Here is a 20,033-nt window from a genome sequence, read left to right as displayed (position 1 = left end):
ACTGTATATGGCAATTTTGGATGTAATATGAGCTGCAGACAAACCCCTTATCACTCTGTACAACTACCTGAAGGGTTGTGGTGAAGTGGGTGTCAGCCTCTTCTCCTGTGCAACCAATAATAGGACTAAAGCAAATGGCATCATGTTGCACCAGGGAAATTCAGGTTGGTTGTAGGAAATGCTTCTCCACAAGAGCAGCCAGGCACTGGAACTGGCTGACCATGGAGGTGGTAGAGTCACTGTCTCTGGAGGTGTTCAAGAAACATATAGATGCTGTACTGAGGGACAAAATTTAGTAGGGAAATATTGGTAATAAGTGGACAATTGAACAGGGCTTGGAGGTCTTTTCCAACCCTGGTGATTCTATGATACTAAAAATGAAAAATGGCCTCTTAACAGTATATTGTCCTGGGTCAGGTCTTCAAAGGGAGACTACTGATCCTGTTGTGATGACTGTGTTAAGCCACTAAGTCCAATATTGTACACAGAAATATTCATGTACAGAAACACAGTTAACAGAAGACACTGGCCAAGTCAACCCCAAAGAAGCTCACTTGAACTAAGGGGAAGCCTGTTCAAAATCCCTCTCCTTCTCAATTCAATCTGTGTCAAGGTACTGGTATCCTCTTATAACAAAAAATTCCCTCTTGAGAAGAGAAATTTACCATTTGAACTGCCACATCCCAACTACTATGTAGCAGGTAAACTTCCAGAATTCAAACATTCAACACAAAACCACAGTGTCGAAATGCAATATATAGAATTTGTACAGTTTCTCAATACCTCATTTGACCCAATACAGTGAAGTAGAAACTGTACATAACCATACAGAACCACAGCTGGAAAACTTCACACAATCATTCTGTGTAGAAACAAACACGTCTCCAAAATCACATTAAACAAATAATGGTGTTGTGTTTTTAATTCCTCGTCTAAATTAAAACTAGAAAATGGGAACACTGGCAGACCCAGTTAGGCAGAGAGTTGAAACAGCCTTCTGAAAACAAATGTATTAAAATGCTTGACTTAAGCTTTCACCTAAATAAGCATCTTCAAAAGTAGCACATTTTCACGCATGTGTTAAACAGTAACAGCAGTAGCCAACTTTCAGTTTTAAATGAACAAATTTGTAAACTTGCTTAGAAAGAAGTAAATTAAGAACTGACAAAAGTGACAGCTGAAAGTAGTAGAAGTCACAGCGTTTTTCTTCTAAATATAAAACAAGACTGAAATATCTCCAGTTTGATTTACAACAACAAGCGATATTTTTCTGATTTTAAATCTAACAACTTGCAAACAATTTTAACTGACATAAATGAGTTTTAAAGTAAGTTTCGTGACGCTGAATTCATTCATTTTATCTGGCAATTCCTACATTATTTGCAGCTCGTGTGGCTCAAAGCCTCAGCCATAGACTAGAACACTTAAGACACAGATAAGTATATTCAGTGAAAGTAGTAAGATTTTTTCAGGGAATCCAAAATCTAAGCGTGAGACAACAATGAAAGTACAGAATATGAAGAAGACATCAAGCAACAATCTCTGTTTACTAACCAGGTAGCCTTCATTAAAGTCCTTCCAAAAATCAGGAGGTCCAAATATCTCTGCTGCACGCCTAAGCATCTTAATTACTCATCTACGCATACTTAAGTTTTATAAAACTTTTCTTTCCATGGGCTGTTTTCCTGCTAAGTATAACTGCAGAACATACAGGCTTGTGAAGGTTTTACATATGGGGATTTCAGTGCTTTCCACTGCAATTTTCTTAACACCTGATAGATCACTTATGCTCATTATGAAAGTGAAAGTGCTTCCTGAAGATCTCTCTGTTATTGCTGGAGTACTCGTATGGTTCAGACCTTCTGAGTGCGTGCATACGCTCATACATTTCTATTTACATAAGTACCCTTGCATGCAGTATATCAAAATTAACTACGTTCAATTAATTATGTGCAGGTCATCCACACAAAATATATTTGTATGTATTTATGACACAAGATTATCATTCACTTTTCAAGCTAAACCCATGATATTAAAATAATGTCAAGAATTCCTGCTTGGATTATGCTTGAATTTCTTAACTAAGGGGTAATTCCAAGCAGCTAACAAATCATTTAAATTCTTAGCAACCATTTTTCAGAAGACATCTTCTATAAATCTATCACAAGTGAGTGATAAGACAGGCAAACTATTCCTCCAGTTTTCAAAGGAAATCTGGGTACACCTCAATATTTTTTATTTCTTTTTTAATGCTATGGACTGTCTGGCTATCATGATGATTATGGAATGATTTATAGAATACAATCACAGAATCCACGAGGTTGGACAAGACATCCAAGGTCATCCAGTCCAACCATCCACCTGTCGCCAATATTTCCCACTAAACCACGTAAAGCTCAGCACAACATCTAACACAAGAAACACGTGCTTTTACACATCTTTGCTACCCCACTGATTAATTCAACTTTATTTTAAATGATATATTAATGCAAACCAATCAACAATTAAAATCTTCATGAGTAACTAACAGAAAATTTAATCTGGGGGACACACAAAAGGTTTTGATTTTCAAAAAGATTTCTTTACAAGAGGCTCTGATTCTAGTCAGAAAACACGCCAGAAGTTGCTGGGATGCCGTGATAATTTAAGCTGAATTTTATCCAAATAGCATGCAAGTTTTGGTAGGACATAAGGATTATTGTATTTAACACTTGCCAGAACTGCCATAAGACTCAAATGTCCTCTTTAATTAATTTCAGAACAGGTGCACCACTACATTTTCAAGAATGAACGCTGACATGCACATCAATTCTAAGTAGATTGCTTTCAAAAGGCCACTGACAGAAATAGTCATGTATGTGTGGATTGACACTGCTGGTATTTCTAACATGACATTGTTATCACAACAATGATTCAGAAGTATGGAAGTTTTAGAACCATAGCCTCTTCTTCTATGTTCCTAAATGAAAAAGTAAAGGGAACATGAAAACTTAGCCGAAAGAAAGAAAACACAATACTACACAGGGAAGAAGGATGAGAAATGTTGCCAATTCAGATAGATTTGTTTGCAGGTGATTTTACTTAAATTACAGATAAAAAACTCTACCCTTTACCTGCAAAATAATCTTCATTATTTCTAGGAAATCACAGATTTCCCTTTTTGACTGGAATATTTCCTAAAGACGTAGGGTAGTAATTTGATATGGACTCTATGATCATAAACCAGTAGGAAGATCTGAATAACTGATAGTGACGGTGAAGTACGGGAGTTCTTGAAGAACAACTTAGATATTGCCACGTGATACAAACACTAAGGCAAATAATATTCAAATTTCAATGCTTTTCATATTTGCTTTGCAGTGATAGGTTTTCACACCGTAAGGCATAAGCTACTGAGGAAAATCACACCGCAAGAATTACCTTAAAATAAAATGAGAAGCTAAGAAACATCACTCTCACACTGCCAGCCCAATGAGAAAAGTCCACTCTCTTCTCATGATACACAGAAGTTACTCAAATGAGCAGCTGTGCATGCACTAAAATGATGCATGGAGAAAAACTGAAAGTATAACAAAATATAACACTACAGTAACAAGAAAATCCTCTCTTCTTGTCAATTTTTGACCCTGTTTCTGTTACTGAAGAAAAGTAAAACGTTCTAGAAGCCGGGTACATTACGGAAAGATGGCATTTGTTGAAGACGTATGGATCATGGATCATTCTTCACTTTAAAAATCATTTAATGGTAGACTTCACTCAATCCTTCTTGCTTACAGCTCAGATTTCCCCAGACAACTTCAGCTCCCAAAACTTCACAGCTTTCTATGCTATATATTAAAAACCCACATTTTATGTTGGTGCAGCCAACCACTCCAGAACTGAATATGCTCCAGCAGCATCAACACAGCAGAGAAACCCACAGATTAACTCTTAAAATTGTAATGAATATCTTCCAGTTCATTGCTTTCCAATTAAATGTAGTCCTGAACAAAATGCACAGAAGAAAAAAGTGCAAGGAAATGACAGTGGAAACGCAATTTGTTACACAGAGGATAATACGTAAATCTCTTTTTCAGAATCTGCTACCATTCTTCAAGATTTTAGTAACTCGTGAACAATAAGAACTAAACCAAGCAAACTACTTACACAGACAAGGAAGCACCAAGCTGCGGGGTGCACACAACACACCAGAGGGACAGGATGACATCCAGAGGGACATGGCCTTGAGCAGCGGGCCCTGGAGAACTTCGTGAGGTTTAGCAAAGCCAACTGCAAGGTCTTGCATCTGGATCAAGGCAGCCCTCACTACCAGTACAAACTGGGGAATGAAAGGATTGAGAGCATGCCTGCCTAAAAAGAACTGGAGGTGCTGGTGGATGGGAAGCTGGACAGGTGATCCTGTCCCTCTACTCTGTGCTGGTGACACCTCACTCGGAGTATTGCATCCAGACATGGAGTCCTCAGTACAGTAGAGGCATAGACCTGTTGGAGTGTGTCCAGAGAAAGGCCACAAAAATCATCCACGGAATGGAACACCTCTCCTCTGAGGACAAGCTGAAAGAGTTGGAGCTGTTCAGCTTGGAGAAGAGAAGGCTCAGAGGTGACCTTTCAGTATCTAAAGGAGCTACAAGGACAGACTTTAGCTGGGTCTGTGATGACAGAACAAGAGGAAATGGTTTCAAGCTTAAAGAAGGTGGATTTGAATTGGATATAAGAAAAAGTCTTTTACAGTGAAGATGGTGAGGCACTGGAAGAGGCTGCCCAGAGATGTGGTTGATTCCTCACTCCTGGAGGCTTTCAATGTGAGGCTGGATAAGGCCCTGGGCATCCTATCTAGCTGTACTTGTCCCTGTTCATTGCACAGGTGCTGGACAAGATGATGTTTAAAGGTCCCTTCCAGCATCAAGGATTCTATGATTCTATGAGTTTAAAAAAAATAATAATGAAAAAAGCAGAAGTTACATGTTCAAAATACTCCTTTTTAAGTGGGAATAGAGCAGGAAAAAAAAAAAAGGAGAAAAGAAAAGAAGAAAAGAGGTTATAGAAACTGTGAAATCGTGCTGAGATGTAGCACTGCACAATATTCTTAAGCCAATCCATCACATTTGTTTAGGTTAGCCCAAGACTAACACTTCAGACCGGCTGACAAAATTTTAATGAGGTGTTTCACTACACTGCAGACTTGAACCGTTTGAGCACAAACCACTAACATATCCACACTCTGTAAGGAGTTTTCACTTTCAAACTCTCTCAAAAAAAAAAAAAAAAAAAAAAAACCACTTAGTTTGACTCAGAGAGCAAGTTTACAAACTGCATTTTCCTAATGAAGGCTTCTGCTTCCAAAAGTAACTGTGACTGTGTGTGAATTCCAGTAAGCTTTTACTTTTTGATCCTTTTTACAGGACCTTGAGCCTGGTAAGAACCATAGAATCACCAAATGCTTTGGGCTGGAAGGGACCTTTAAGATCATCTGGTTCCAACCCCCTGCTATAAGCAGAGACACCTCCCGCTAAACCAGATTGCTCAAAGCCCCATCCAGCCTGGCCTTCAATGCTTCCTTCCAGGGAGGGAACATTTAAAACCTCTCTGGGTAACCTGTTCCAGTGTCCCACCACCCTCAGTAAAGAATTTCTTCCTAATATCTAGTCTAAATCTACCATCCTCCAGTTTAAAACCAATTCTCCTCGTTCTGCTCCTACCTGCCCTTCTAAAAAGTCCCTCCCCAGCTATCCTGCAGGCCTGCTTCAGATACTGGAAGGCTGCTACAAGGTCTCCCTAGAGCCTTCTCTTCTCCAGGCTGAAGATCGCCAGCTCTCTCAAGTCCATTCTTGTAGGGGAGGTGCTCCAGCCCTCTGATCATCTTCATAGCTCTCCTCAGGATCCATTCCAACAGCTCCATGTCCTTCTTCTGTTGGGGGTCCCAGAACTGGACACAGTACTCCAGGTGAGGTCTCACAAGAGCAGAGTAGAGGGGCAGAACCACCTCCCTCAACCTGCTGGTCATGGTTCTCATGATGCTACCCATGATACAGCTGGCCTTCTGGGCCGCAAGCACACATCGTCCGCTCATGTTGAGACTTTCATCTACTGACACCCCCAAATCCTTCTTCTCAGGGCTGCTCTCATGCCATTCTCCACCCAGCTTGTATTTGTGCTTGGGAATGCATTACGTTCACCAAATCAGGTATTTTATACCTGTGTTCCATCAAAAAGGAAAAAAAATGTTCAGCATTAAAGGCAACACTTGTCCATCTGAAGACTTAAAAGAAGCTGGTTCACCTAGCAGTAATTTTATGCACACCCACTAATTGGGTGACTGTCAGCTATCAGTGAGTATATTCAAACACATGAGAAAAATTGAATTTTGAACCCCAAACTTCATTATGTTGTAGTGTAGGCATGTACACACTGTCAACTTTTTTTTGGGGGGGAAGGGAGGAGGCAGAAGGAAACAGGGATATTTTGTTGAACCCAGAAAGAAAACCAACAATTAAGATATACAATGAAAATGTACTACAATCTCAATTATTGACCAACATCTATTCTCATTTGATATTGTCTTATATCCTTAAAAATTCCAATGTTCATTCAGTTTGATTTTCTTTCTGAATAAGATGAAAAGCCTATAAGCTGAACAAGCAAGGAAATGAGAACAGGAGTTGAATCTAACTTTCACACATTAGGGTAGTACAAGGTACTCAACAGATGGCAAGATTCCTGAAAAAAGAAAGCCAGGATTTTGTTCATGGCAAAGTACTTCAATGAGCAGAAAATATAAGGCAAAAAAGGCTTCTTAGTTCAATTACGAAAATATTAACCTATCCAACACATGCAATTCCAGAAATGGCTTGATGCACCATAGTGCTGCAGAGAAGGAAAACATCCACAGGAAGTACAAGGCAGTAGCATGCATGTCTGAAATAAAAGGAACGTGTAGATACAAAAGTGGATGCTCCAATGTCACTGACAAGGCCATGGCTCTTCCACGTGAGCAGGGGAAGCATCCACCAGTATAGGAATTAACAAGGGCTTCAACTTCCATCATTGGACAGTAGCAATTAGGAGAGATCTTCCCTGTTGTGATGAACAAACTATTTCAGGTAACTGCTATCAGGTCCTTCTGATATAAATTCCTGTATATTTTCACTGGATGGAACTGGATATCACAATAACAGAGGTTAGAGAAGGATGTGCACATTTTGCCCAGAATGCAAAAGGTGATATTTTTACCTTGTGAGAAAAACAAGCTGATGTCTGGAGTTCTCCTCTTTCAGTCAGTACCTCCTAGAAGTTTATTCACAGAATATAAATATCCAATCTCTCTTACTGTTCCAGGGGAGACTCAGCACACACAACCACTGCCATGCCAGGAGAGCCAAGTGTGACATACATGAAACCCAGGAGGACTCAGCCTGGCACCACACAGTGCAGGCTGATGCTGTGTATTGTTTTGCACACAGTTATGTCACCATCCTTTAGTTTTCAGAGAAAAAAAGGCTTCCCCTGGGCTAGACATAGTATATAAAACCAGCATGTTCATATTCTCTTTGTCATGCTTTTAAATTCAAATGCCTTGAAAAATATACACTGAAAAAATGCTCCCAGGTAACTGTGAGAAACAGCCCCCACTGGTTATATGGCTTCTTAGTTCACTGTGACTCACATGCCCACCGGACCTGGCTCTCACAGCAGGGGCTTTTCAAAGCAACTGATTTCCCAAAGGAGATAAGATAAGGTAAGCAGGGCTGCCACTTCACCAACTTCTGAGAGATAGGTTTTGGTTTGGAGGCCATTGGTTGCCTTTTCCTTTTTTTTTTCCTCCATAGAAATCACAGTCAAATTTATTATTCACTTAAATGTGGGGCTCTGACTGCTCAGATATGGGGACAGTTTTTTTCTTTTTCTAGCTGCACAAACACTCCGATCAACTCTCACTGAATTAAGTGGAACAAGACATGATAATACAATTGTGTATTTATTATTATTCCAGTTAAAAATCTAACTATCAGCTAACAGATCCAATTTCATTCCCTCTACACAGGGATAACAGCTCACACCTGAATATTAAGTACGAAGAACAGTTGCAATAACCAAATCATTCTACTCCTTCTGTAGTAGAAAAATCATCAGAATGAAATTACGCCATATAATGGTGCGACAGTGTCAACACAAGAGGAACTGAAAAGGTTATAGTTTCAAAATTGTAACAGTGAAAAACCAATTACACTTTATAAAACTGTTTTCATCACTTCACAGAGATGGAATTCAAATAGCAAAAATGGTCCTTTTTGGAAAATTACGACCAAGTTGTGTAACAGTGCTGAAATAGTGAAGTTCTCCCTCTTTCTGAATACAACATCTGTGTTGTATGAAAAAGTTGAAAAGAACTCTAAGAAATAATTGGTCTCACGTGAGCTCACTGAGAGCAAGTAGAGAAAAGACGCCAAGGACAGGAAGCCCTTTCCTTGCTTCCAAGCATAGTGCTGGAAACTGAATGTGGACAAATCAAACCTGGTGGTAAGATGAATGACACAGTTATATAATAACTGAAAAAAACTGCTGTAAGTATCCATAAAGTATTCTGACACCGAAATATTTTACCAAAATTGGATTACTTCCAAAAATGCATGTTCCAGCTCAAAATTCTTGGCTTTATGTTGGCATCTTGGAGACAAATTTACCATGATCATATTAGATGGATCATCAGTAGGAAGTTTCCAGCCAAGGGTATCTAGGTGCTCTAATCCATCCTTACAACAGTTCACCTTTTCATGTTTCAATTTGGTTACAGCTACTGCATCCTTTTTCCAGATTGGGACAGGAAATAGCAATACAGTCCATAGGTGGTTGCCATGTGTCCAAACAAACTGAGGGAGAAAGTTTCATTTGACCACAGTACTGCATGAAGCATCCAACCAAGAGGCAGAAGAATACATTAAAATGCAACAGAAATTAACAAGGAAAAAAAAAAAAAAGATGCTGAGCAGAGAAAATACTATGTTAAATTTCTTCACCAATGAAGAACGTGGGATCTTAGACTTTCTTTTTAGCTCTTAAGAAAGAGGCTTACATCAGCTGTTTCTGACCAAAGCCATGCTGAGGAACACTTTATGGTTACAATGGAAGTGGTCCTAAATGCAGACCTCGTGCAATCTCAGCCAAATCACTTCTTGTTCTGGACAGTCAGCCTTCAGCAACAGTAATTTAAACTTGTCCAGTACTTTCATTTGCATAAATGACTAACTGATTGGAGTTGTAGATAATGCTCTAACCCTAATAAGTTACTCACAGAGTACTCGAAATGTGCTGCTCGGCTTGCTTGTCATTTTATAAAGATATCGCATTACTGACTGCAAACAATAACACATAAAACAGCTACCATCATCAAGTTATTTAGAGACCTCTTCATTCTTGAGCATCACTTCATTAAAAAGCATGCATTTTAATTGCTTCTTGTCATTTGCATTTTCCTGTTGTTGAGTCCTATTTCAGCTAAACCAGAAGGTTTTAACATACAGTTATATTACACACAAGCAGGAAGAGCCCCAAGTTTGAAATGAGCAAGTCGTTGTGATTCCTGCACTTCCAAAAACATAACTGCAGAGAACGATGTATCACGCATGGCTTAAGGGCTACAGACAATCAATGCACATCCAGGTCAGCTAACAGTAACATACATACAAATACATCAAACTACTACTTGACTACTAAGTCAACTGGCATAAAACTGTTTCAGGCACAAGCAACATTCACCAGTGCAAAGGAGTAATTTTTCCACATCAGTAATCATGCTATTCCTCGCTGCTATGTTCTACCAACAGAGAACAAGATTTTTATTCTATTCAATCTGAGTAAATCAGAAATTCATAAAACCATTGGTTCACACCTACTTACAGAAAATTAGTTCCAATAGTGGTGAACAGAAAAAAAAAATAACACAGCTAGATCCTAGAAAAAACAACAGCATCACAAAATCCCTGCATTATCACCTCTTTGTGTATTTTTTTCATTCACTCTCTCCTCTCTTACACCAATCATTCCAATATACAAGAACAATACTTTAATGACAGTGTATGGAAATCAATTTCATTAAACAGCTAACAATACGAGTTATAAGCCTGCTCTATTTTTTATAGCACACTAAGATACAACTGCATTAAAACTTGGGGTTTATTGGTTTTATGACTGTTTCCACTGATAGCAGAGGAAAGCCTAAAATAAACAAATAAAACAAATCAGAATTCACTTACGTAAGCCCACAATAAGAACATTAATCCTAACTACCTTACTGAAAAATTGCAAAGTATGACATTTAAATCCTTTTTTGCCCCATAAGCAGCAAACGCAGATCTTGCTGTGATGATTATACAGTCATTTCCCTAGGTGAAACAGAATTGGTAAAGGAAATTCAGATGTGCCCTTTAACAAATGACTTAGCATCAATTACAGCTATCACATTGTGTTTCCAATTTCTTCTGCAGAAAAATACAGTGCTTGACCTACTCTTTTTAAGTTCCTACAATGATAAATTACTAAGTTTCATTCCCTTCCTTATACTCCTGGGTGAGACAGCTATTTCGACAGCCACTATCAGCTAAACAAAAATAAAATAAAATAAAATAAAACAAAACAGAAAAGAAGTTGCTACTTTTCCCTTAAGGTGCAACTTTAACTGCTTTGGTTATCTGCTCAAGAAACAGAACAGACTTCCATAGATAAATATGATCAGTACACGTGATGAAGAAGTTAAGACAATTTCAGGAACAATGCTATTTCAAAACTGAAGGAACTGAAACTGCCTGCACGTTTATTGATTCACAAATAGAGAAAAAAAAGAACTGATCTATTTAAAAAAAACCAACAAGTTAGGTCGCTAAAAAAAACCTGCACAGTCTTTAACTCAGCCTTCAGAAAAGACATTATTCATTATTTGTCAATGTACTGTGTTACTGTGGCTCATATATCAAAAATTAAATTGATGACAGTTATGGAACCTCAAAAAAGATCCAAATATTTCACAAAAAAAAGACTATCATCTGCTAGATGAGCAATATTTGAATAACAATCTAACAAGGTTTAAACAAACTCAAGCAGCAAATTTCTGGATAACTACATTTTCAATTTGACCATTTCATGAGTTTTAGTGATCCTAACAGAAAACCCAAAGAGAGAAAAAAGAACCTAAAATCGTGCATTGTTCTCCACTTGTTCTTCCTTAAAATCAAACAGGCTGAGTGTATATGGCAATAAGCTACGCACGAGAAGCACGAATAAAAGGCAACAGCAGCTACAAAACTAACAGTTAGGATGCAGATGCTGCTTGCCACATCACTAGTGATTAATGGAAGTCTAAACAGGCACTCTTCCACGTAAAGCAAGAGGATGAGATCACAAATTCTGCACAGCACTAAGATTGTCACAGAATCATCTGGCTGGAAAAGAACTTCAAGATCATCTAGCAAACCTCACCTACCAAGTCCTGTCATAAACCACACCCATGAGAATCACATCCACACATCGCCTGAACATCTCTAGGGAAGGAGTCTCCACCACTTCCCTGGGCAGGCTCTTCCAATGTCTAACACCACCCTTTCCATGAAGAAATTCTTCCAAACACACAAACTAAACATTCCCTGGTGCAATTTCAGGCCTTTCTCTGTGTTCCACAAAAGAGAATGACACCCAGCTGGCTACACCCTTCATTCAAGTAGCTGATGAGGGCAATGAGGTCTCCTCTCAACCTCTCCTCTGCTCCAGATTCCCTTAATCCCAATTCCCTCAGTTGCTCCTCGTAAGTCTTGTTTTCCAGTCCCTCCAGCAGCATTGTTGCAATCCTCTGCACATACCCAAGCAACTCAATGTCCTTCTGGTAACGAAGAGCCCAAACCCAAAGGCAGTATTTGGGTGCAGTCTCACAATCGCCATGTACAAGGGCACAATCCCTTTCTTAGTCCTGCTGCAATGCTATTTCTGATCCAGGCCAAGATACCATTGGTCTTCTTGAACACCTGCCCACACTGTTGGCACACACTCAGCCAGCTGTAAGGCAGCATCACCACATCATACAGCTAAGTGGGCAAGGGACAGGACTCTCCTACTCTGTCCTGCATTGGTGCAGCCTCATGTCAAGTACTGGGCACAGCTTTGGGAGCCGCAATATAAAGAGGACATAAAACTATTAGGGAGCTTCCAACGAAGATGGAGAAGGGTCAACAGAGCAAGATGTATGAGGAACAGCTGAGGGCCCTTGATTTGCTCAGCCTAGAGCAAAGCAGGCTGAGGGGAGGCCTGATGGCAGCTGCAGCTCCTCACAGGGAGCAGAGGGGCAGCGCTGAGCAAACAAAACCAGAACTTAATCTTGCTGAATGCATTACATTTCCAGAGCAATTGTTTCAGTTGCTGTAATTTGGAGAGCACACCTTCTCTCTCACAAACTAATTTTGCAAAGAACACACCATGTTTATGCTAAACAAGCTCATTTTGTCAAGTCTAACACATTAGAATGACTTTTAGGTACACTGCTTGTTGTTGTTCCAAGGGAAGATTTATAACAGTAATAGAACATCGTTATTAGGATCTAAGTGACAGAAAACACAACACGTGCTCATGATGCCGCATATAAACTTACATTTCTGACTAAATCACTTGGAAAAATCGTTTTCTTTAGGTAGAAGTGTTGTCACAATGAAGTTGACCCTATTTTAAGGACAAAACAAGACGACAGATTGAAAGAAGTAAACAAGATAAGGATAGTATTTATTTGGTACGTAAGTGATTTCACTACTGTTATTTACTGGGCTCTAAAGCTATAAAGTAACAGCAATGAGGACAAGGGTGAAGAGATTTGATCACAGAATTATAAACCAAAGCTATAAGGTGTTAAGCACAGAAATGTTGGAAGAAAAGAGTGAATTAAACTGTAGGTGAACAGCAAGCTAGCGAATTACAGAGAAGGTCCTCAGTGCTATTAAGGCACCTACAGAAATGCATAAGTTTAATTATGGACTAACAAAAATTGTTCGTTAGTCCTTAGAATACTAACTGTATTACAGTACATTTAAAAGGATTGATTTGAATAACTTCCTAAAAATGAAAAAGCTGTCATGAATTTTACTGAACTTACATGGAACAACTGACAGCTGAACACAAAGCTACTAAACAGAGCACAGGGATATGCAGGCACATTGGTGTTATACTAAGTAGCGACAGGATTTTAAAACAGATGAAGTAGAAGCAGTTTCAAAATGAAATAAAAAGCATCATTCCATCTTTTCCTTATATTCCAAATTTTGCTTTACATAAAAGAATAACCCAATTCCATAAAATACTTTCTACTTCAGAGAATGACAGAATCTTCTGAGTTGAAAGGGACTCTTGAAGATCATCTAGACCAACTCCCCTGCAATGAACAGGAACACCTACAGCTAGGATCAGGGCTCTCAGAGCCATGTCCAGAGTAACCTTCAGTGTCTCCAGGGATGGGGCATCCACCACCTCTCCGGGCAACCTGTGTCAATGCTTCACCACTTTTACTGTAAAAAACACTTTTCCTTATATCCAATCTCCCCTCCTTCAGTTTGAAATCATTACCCTTATCACCATAGACCCTGCTAAAGAGCCTGTCCCCTTCTTTCATGCTGCCACCCTTCAGATGCTGAAAGGCAGCCCCCAGACCTCCCTAGAGTCTTTTTTTCTCTGTGCTGAAAAGCCACAGCTCTCTCAGCTGTCCTCATAGGAAGGATCCCGGCACAAGTACTTACACTTGGATTTGTTGAACCTTGTGAGGTTTTCCTGGTCCCAGCCCACCATCCCATCCCTTGGGCATATTGATCACATCACACAGCTTGGTGTCATCTGCAAACTTACTGAGAGTGCACTCAGTCCCACAGTCAATGTCACTGATGAAGGCATTACAGAGCACTGGTCCCAGTACTGACCCCTGAAGGACACTTGTCCCTGATCTCCACCCAGACAGTGAGCCACTGACCATCATTCTCTGGGTACAATCTCAGAGCCAGTTCCTTGTCCATCAAACAGTCTACCCACCATATCCATATCTTTCCAATTTGGAGAGAAGGATGTTATGGGGTACCATGTCAAAGGCCTTACTGAAGTCCAGATAGATGGCATTAGTAGCTATTCCCTTTTCCACTGATGCAATTATGCCATCATAAAAAGCAACAAGGTTGGGCAGACAGGACCCTTAGTGAAGCCATGTTGGTTCTCCTTTATGATCTCCCTCTCTTCCACCTGCCTTAAGATAGCTTGCAGGAGGATCTGCTCCATGATCTTTCCCAGCACAGAGATGAGGCTGACAAGGACAATAGTTTCCTTGGTCATTCTTTTGACCTTTCTTAAAATGGCTGCTATTTTGCCTTTTTTCCAGTCACCCAGGACTTTGTCTGACCAGCGTGACTTTTCAAATATCATCCAGAGTAGCTTGGCTACTATATCAACCAATTCCCTCAGGGCTCCAGGACACATTTCGTAAGGAGCCATAGATTTCCAGCCTTTCTCCAGCTGTCTGAAGTAAAGAAACAAAAAAAAGCACATTCCATTGAAACACTATCCTCATATTGTATAATGTTTTCTTCTATGATCTGAAGAATTTACTCAAATCCCCTCTGATAAAGCCCTGTGAATGGCATTACTTTACCATCATTGTCAAGATCAGCAATACTGTTGAAGTAGCTTACAAGTAACTGGAACAAGACAGGATATGGCACGCAGCACATTTAATTTCACACTTTTAACAGGCTGAATTAAAATTTTCACTGTACTTTTAAAAGCGTATCAACAACTTCACTGGGTATCAGGCTAATTTATTTAGGCACTGGAGAACCTTCACAGTTCTGATCAGAGCTGCCCTCTCCTTTGGTCTCCCCAGCTCTATTTATTTTTTTTTCCCCCATTTCATCTTCTGTCACCACATTTTCCCACCATAGCAGCTGTCTTCCTCCCAGCCAATTCCACACTTTTGCTTCAGTTAAAATTCTAGAAACTATAATGACAAGTCTTGCGAAAATGAGCACAGCTTTGTCAATACCTAAAATTTAATGCAGAAAAATATTGTATAAATTTTTGTGAGGATAAGGCATGCAAATACCTTTGGCCATAAATTTGATATACTATTCAGAACTTCCAAAAAGCACTTATAATTGAAGCCCAGGTTTCAAATGCTTGAAAGCATCACCACTTCAAACAGACTACAAGTCTCTTCTACATTCTCAGATGACTCGTTCTGGAAAAACTCTTGCATTACAGAACAAGATTTTCTGTACTTGGGTGAAAACAGATCTTTTAAATATTGCCTGCCATTTTTTTCTCTAAACATACTAGAGCTCACTCTGTCTAGAGCCTTGTCTGACTGAACTTATGTAGAGGACAACTGCCACACCTCTTGATTATTTCCAATGTAACAGCACTAGAACATCTCACAAAAAAAGTAACAGATATACACAAATGATGTCTGCTGCTGCTGGACACTGACCATATATTAATGACTGGCAAGAGAGGATAAAACCACCACAAATCATTAATTTCAAGAGATGCTAACAGACACTAACTATAGCAGCATAGTATTTTTGCGGTCGAGCACCAAGGCAAACTATGGCAACATCACCCCACGGGCAAAGTTTTCATGGCTGTAGGGTCTGTTACTGTTCACATAAGCTTTATTCATTGTGTTGATGTCAACTTTAATTTTTCTCTGTTGATCTTCAGACAAGAGGGAACGACAGAAAGTATGGTTTATGCAGTAGGCTGTATCTGCTGCAACTATCCTTGATGAGAAACTTGTTTGGATTTAAGTAGGCTAGCACCCCTTGCTACTGAGTGACAATTAATCAAAGTCTGGAGAAAGCGGTGCTTTTGACAGGCACACAGTGAATCTATCCAAAACTTTCATATCATTACAATGCAAAATTTAAATGATGCTTCTTTCATGTCAAACAAGATGGAAGAAAAGGAAGTACTCAAAGTCATAAAACATTCCGAATTGAAATTTCTGCTACTGCAGTAGAACTGAATGTAAAATACCAGGTGATATGAACAAATTGAGTTTACTCAAACCTAGGGGAAGTAGCTTTTTTTTTTTTCCCATGGCTCCAGAGAATATTGTTTGTAGAACACTTCATGTTCTGAAGTATAGTCCTCTCTAGGGCTTCAGAGTGTGCGTCTTTAGATGCAACAATGCACAGAAGAATATAGCTGGTAAGCAGAAATAGTGCTGAATACTCAACTGTTTATAGAATCCTAAAAGCACTTAAAGGAATGTTGCCAAACTGGGAAGGGAAAGAAAGTTAAAAGCCATTAGAACCAGTCTATTCAAAAACTGCAGGTTTTAATCCAATTTCAGATCATAATAAGCTTTTGCAAGCCACGTTCCAATGATCAAGAGATCAAATTCCTGTCATTTTTGCAGAACAAATCTACCCTCAGCCAAAAAGGCAAAAAAAACCAAATTGCTGAGCTGGGAAATGTTGATTTGGCTCATGTGTCTTTACTGAGTAGATTTCAAGAAATGTGACTTGTTTTCTCACACCTAGCTCACAGATTTCAATTAACCAATAATAATAATAAAAAAAAGCTAATAGAAATCAACTTGGGAAGTGAAAGAGCCTTGTTTCACATTGTCATTGTCTCTTTCATTAGTTTTAAATTTATTGTAAAGACAAATATTGCAGTTGTGAGTTTCTAAGACCTGATGTTGTAATATCAATGGAGGACTCAAAACCACAAGATTTACACACACACAGTACTGAATTCCAAAGTGGGACAACACTGAAGTAGAACGCCTAACTGGTATTATACTTTTGTTTCTAAGATCCCATTGGCAAATTCACATTTGGAATCAAAGAATTGCTCAGGTTGAAAAAGACCTTAAAGATCTCACTGAGTCCAACTACAACCTAAGCACACTACCCTAACTCTAACAACCCTCTGCTAAATCATGTCTCTGAGCACCACATCCAAATGGTTTTTAAACACATCCAGGGTTGGTGACTTAACCACCTCCATGCGGAGCTCATTCCAGTGCTTCACAACCCTTAGGTAACTAAAAAGAAGGAATCTAAATATCAAGAGCGCTCTGCAGATTCAACATCCCCACTAACTTCACAGTCTAGAACTGCTACAAAAAAATCTAAGACTTACATGTTCTATTTATGGGTTAAACTTAAAATAGATTCAAGGTACATATATGAAATGATTTTGAGCTTAAAGCATCAGCAACATAAACTGCATCTCAATTAACAGCACACTTTGATACTTTCATAGTTTCAAGAGCATCACCTGAGAACTGCATGGAAAAATCCAATCAAGTCCTGTACCTTATTTTAATACATACTGACTAAACCTGATAAGAGACACTAAAGACAGTGTATTAAATTAGATTAGTTCTACATATAATACTTTAACATTTCAGACCATTCACTGATAGTAAAGGAACACAGCAGTTCTTTAAAACAGACTATTTCACCTAGCAGTGTAACCACAGCCATGCAGAGCTAAGCACTCATCCTGCAGTACAGACACACACTGGAATGACCAAGGATTTTAGGACAGTGCTTACCAAATTACTCAGCAGTTAACAGTAAAAAGAGAGTACATCTGAACATAATATTATACTGTGATATTCTTCGCAGCTTGAGGGTGTAAGCAAGCTTTATGATGAGACCATAAAGGAATTTTTATATTAAATTTATGAGATCGTTATAACGCTCATTTCCAGCAGCTTGTGACTGGTGTATTAGAAGACAGCCTGCAGCAAAATTGAAAACGAAGATTGCTAAGAAGTTCAAGTGCATACTGGCAACATTCTGTATTGAAGCAAAAAGGAGGAAGATTTAAGCATCAGGACCTACAACAAGGACATTTCAGAAACAGCAACATGAGAAATACTGATTTTATATCCTTATTCGTTTGCAAAAATTTACCTGAAGACTGGCTAACACACAGCACATGTGGCTGAAAAACAACTACTATTCCTGAATATTCACAACAATCATCTATTGCTAAATCATGAATTAATGATATCAGACCATATTCACAGCATATCCAATTTCTCTTGTTTCGTAACTCAGACGCTCCCCACTTGCTTATTACCTTGTCAAACCACATTAACTGGCTATTATAAGACAAACCTTAAAATCCAGTCCTTGTCCCTAATGGCACTGTGCAGGACAAAAGCAACAGGTCACACACTGAATTGTTCTGCAGCAACAAAGAGAAGCTGAAGTACCTTCTGAGGAAGGTTCAGGGTATTCAGACAGATTCATAAATATGCAATATTTTGAGATTCAGGTTCAAAGGGAATCTTGGACCATTTCTCTTTTACGTATCCCAGCTTGCTATATTTTAGACAACTATGTACCCACTGAGCAAAAGCCTTTACATTTGGCAACAAACATATATTGACGTATTCTGAAAGGTATCCAGCCTGAAGTCAACCAAGATGAAAACAAAAACACAGCAAAGGCCTCAGAACCCAGCCTGGACACATCCTCACTGCATTTCTAAATGGCAGATTCATTGTCCACAATAACTAACTGGTATTTTAATTCAGAATTCATCTGACTGTAATTTTAAGCCACTGGTTTTTGTTTTATTTTGGCTTTTCACCTGAACAACTCTGCCAAATAAAAGATGTGAAGAGAAGTAAATAGTAATAAACAGAAATAGTTGGCAGCTGGATACAACATCTCATCACACAATGACTAGTAGTCAAAGGTAATGCAATCATGCAAATAGACAAACCTACTCAGTTAGAATTTCTTCTGGCCACTTGGCCAACAAACACAGAGATGTAATTATGTGGGTAGTTTGTTGAAACTAAAAATATTTCTGAGAGATTCTGAACTACACAGACACTTTTAATCCAGGTACATCAAATGACTGACTTCTGGTGACCTGACAGGGACAACCCAAGATAACATTTTTATTTCTAACAACATGATAAACATAAATGCAAGTTACAGAAATAGAGATCTGTTAAAACTGAACTAACCATAACAGTAAATCACTCTACAGACATATAGATGGTGCTACTCTATTGTGGCATTCTCTCTCCCCATCCACATTAATCCTGTTTTTTAAATTTTGGAAAAATACAAATCACATCTTTCCTCTCATGAAGACCTGCTTGCAAGTAAGTTACCAGAATGCTATAATTCAAGTAATTAGATATGTAATGGCATAGACTTCCTTCAGAGTTTTGCTCTGTGGCCTTCTTAAACACCCTGAGTTTTATTTTGCCTGTTGATTCTCTTCTAAGCATAATTCACAAAAAATGCAGTCTTAGCGATTAAAGCAGTTCTAGAAGGGATGGTGACACTATAAATTGTTCAATTCAGGCATAAAACATGAGCTGTACAACAGTCATAAACCAGGCTCAATACATAAGTAACGTTAACCAGCAAAGAACCTTAAAGGTTATCAGAATGTGTGTTCTCTATTGAACACAGTTTTGGCTACCTGCAAGGCCCTTTAATTATAAAATGCAAAATAAGTAATTCAAAATGCATTTCGTAAACCTAACAATTGAATCAAGCACATGCATTCCCAACAGACTCTTTTGCCATGTAATGCTTAAAGAACACGTTCTTGCTTTACAGGTCACCAGCACCCTTGCAACAACATCACGTGGATTGCCAGGACTGCTGTCGAACAGTCATGAAGTGCAACAAAAAGCTTTTTCAATTCACCTGGTATGTTGAAATTGTGAATTTCTGGATTTTTATTCCCTTTTCACAATAATACTCCCCTTGCTTGCCTCCATCTCAAGTCAAAATAGAAATACTTACACGAACTTCTGAATTGGAAAACTAAAGGTGAACTCCAAACTGTTTTCTCAGTCACTCTGATTTATTTTTATGAGCAACTGGGAAGTACCTTCTATGTGATAAAATACAAAGAAAGTCTTTACTAGCAGGGCTTTTTTTAATCATGTCATATACTGTCAACATCCTTTTTGTAGTGAAAAACTAAATAGTAAGTTAGTAGTACTAATGGCCCAAAGGAAGCAACATTTACAA

General features: G+C 38.7%; 1 protein-coding gene across 7 annotated transcripts in view; it reads right to left on the bottom strand.

The window, feature by feature from the left end:
- TRAPPC9 (trafficking protein particle complex subunit 9) overlaps positions 1-20,033 on the bottom strand; it is a 474,287-nt gene that overhangs the window by 366,831 nt on the left and 87,423 nt on the right. The window lies entirely within an intron of this gene.

Source organism: Lagopus muta, chromosome 3 (assembly GCF_023343835.1).
Source record: "Lagopus muta isolate bLagMut1 chromosome 3, bLagMut1 primary, whole genome shotgun sequence".
Lineage (NCBI taxonomy): Eukaryota > Metazoa > Chordata > Aves > Galliformes > Phasianidae > Lagopus > Lagopus muta.
The sequence above is the reverse complement of the archived record's forward strand: the minus strand, read 5'-3'. Positions and strand labels throughout refer to the sequence as shown.